This window comes from Mastomys coucha, unplaced genomic scaffold (assembly GCF_008632895.1).
Source record: "Mastomys coucha isolate ucsf_1 unplaced genomic scaffold, UCSF_Mcou_1 pScaffold9, whole genome shotgun sequence".
Taxonomy (NCBI): Eukaryota; Metazoa; Chordata; class Mammalia; order Rodentia; family Muridae; genus Mastomys; species Mastomys coucha.
The window spans coordinates 88744897-88747066 of NW_022196915.1; the positions used below are offsets into that span (position 1 = coordinate 88744897).

At 45.7% G+C, this 2170-nt stretch overlaps 1 long non-coding RNA gene across 1 annotated transcript in view; it reads left to right on the forward strand.

Moving 5' to 3' along the window:
* The window catches only part of LOC116084996, a 31826-nt gene extending 31113 nt beyond the window's left edge, over positions 1–713 (forward strand). Inside the window, exons 2-3 of the long non-coding RNA XR_004116345.1 lie at positions 186–248; positions 357–713. This is a non-coding gene — a long non-coding RNA (uncharacterized LOC116084996). The remainder of the gene's footprint in view (positions 1–185; positions 249–356) is intronic.
* The last annotated feature ends 1457 nt before the right edge of the window (positions 714–2170 follow it).

Here is a 2170-nt window from a genome sequence, read left to right on the forward strand (position 1 = left end):
CTCTCCTCCCCCCCACCTCTCTCTCTTGTCAAACAAAAAATGCCTTTACAATCCTGCCCAGGGCTTTCATTTTAAGGCTGTGATCTAAGCACTTACCCCATATCCTCAGTGTCATGACTGCCCTCTAGCGACTATGATGAGTTACAGCAAGTTTCAAATGGAATTACCTTTTCGTTTCTCTGCAGGGTAAATTCAGTCTCAAATAAAAATCCGATTGGTTTAGCGTCATCCTTGAAAGATGCTTTGAGGTTTGTAAAGAACAAGAGATGGGAAGATGGATTTTAATCTCTATTATTATGACTCATTTTGTGTTGATTTGAAACCCTGGCATCTCAGAAGAATTCTCTTTCTTTTAGGATCAAACTGCTTTTGTCTGAGCCACTCAGAAGATCAGCTTACCCTGGAATTCTCTGCTGCGTCTTCATAGTCTGCATGATACCCACCACTACTCTGATTCTCAGACAGGACACCTCTTTGCGATCACCAGCTCTCAATTATTTAAATAGGTAGTTGTTCGTCATTCAAAACGCACTAAAAGCCAAAGTTGCGTGCTGAATTGTATCCAGGGGCTGTCTTCATTTGCGCCTGGCAGCTGCTGCTGCTGTTCGTTTCCTGATGTGTCAGAAACACATTTGTACTATATGAGTCTAACTGGCGCCTCACAATGAAGCCTGCAACTTAGGGACCGGCTCAGCTGCTTCTTAGATCCAGCAGACAGGGTATGTTAACGAATCACGAGGTGTGGATCCCTGCACACAACCACACAATAACCACCCAGACCACCCAGACCAGTCAAGTCATTCCTCAGCGGCTTGAGCTGCAAGCTTCCCCGCCTACTCCTCAGTACAAACGAGGGCTGTTCTAATGGCTATATTTTTCACCAACAATACTTTTTTGTTGTTTTTGTTTTTTGTTTTTTTGAGACAGGGTTTCTCTGTGTAGCCCTGGCTGTCCTGGAACTCACTCTGCTGACCAGGCTGACCTCGAACTCAGAAATCCACCTGCCTCTGCCTCCCAAGTGCTGGGATTAAAGGCGAGCTCCACCTCTGCCCAGGTCCAATAATACTTTTTAAAAATCACCTTTAAGCACTTGTTGATAAGAGTATCAATTCTAGCCTGGCGGTGGTGGCGCACACCTTTAATCCCAGCACTTGGGAGGCAGAGGCAGGCAGATTTCTGAGTTCGAGGCCAAGCCTGGTCTACAGAGTGAGTTCCAGGATAGCCAGGACTACACAGAAAAACCCTGTCTCGAAAAAACCAACCAACCAAACAGTAACAAAAACAACAAAGTATCAATTCTAAATACTCAGGTATCTTTTACCAAAGTATCTGGTGTCTGATAAGGGTATTTTTCCTGACATTTCTTTCATGCGTTGGGATGCAAAGTTGACAACTTCCTCTCAAAGGGAATTGGATGAGACAAACATCCAGAGACTCTGAGAACCTTCAATGGTCTCTGCTCACTTTAGTACAGTCATTATTACCTTCTGGATCGGCAAAGGAGCTCAGTTTGGAGAGCTGCAATGCTGTTTGGCCGGAAAGCTGCACTAAACTTTTTGTTGTGTTGTGAAATTAGTTCCAGTTTGCAAGTCCCTGATTTTGCTCTGGAAAATCAGCGAAGATTTGCCTATCCTTTGTCTGAGATGTGTCTGTGGAGTGGCTAATTACTCTTAGCAGATGCAAATAGAAACAATTGCCTCTGCCCAGCTCCCAGGAGCCTCCCTCCTCGACTTCTCCTCCCTCCCCAGATTCTCTGGGCAACTTTTCCAAGACTTCACTCATCTTAGTAAATCTGCCTCTCACTCCCACACTGGTTGTCAGCAGATGACCTTGGCTCTCCTGTCCCAGAGGAGACAGGCTATTTACATAAACATCCAGTTCTTTCTGCTCACTAAATGTGCTGTGCAGCCTTTACAAACTCCCGCTTATCTCTTCTCTCCCAGGGAGGGTGACATGATGCCTCCTAGTTTTCAAACGAACCTCTCTCTCCGAGTCCTACCTCCATTCTTGTCTCCATCCCTGCCTCTTTCTCAAGTATCTTCAGATTTTCTCTCGTCACTGTCTCAATCCCTTCAGGATACAAGCATGACATCAGCTCTTCTGGTTAGATTCTGGAGGCAAAGAAACTGCCTCCAGCCCCTCCCCGCTCCTGAACACAGAAGCTGCACGT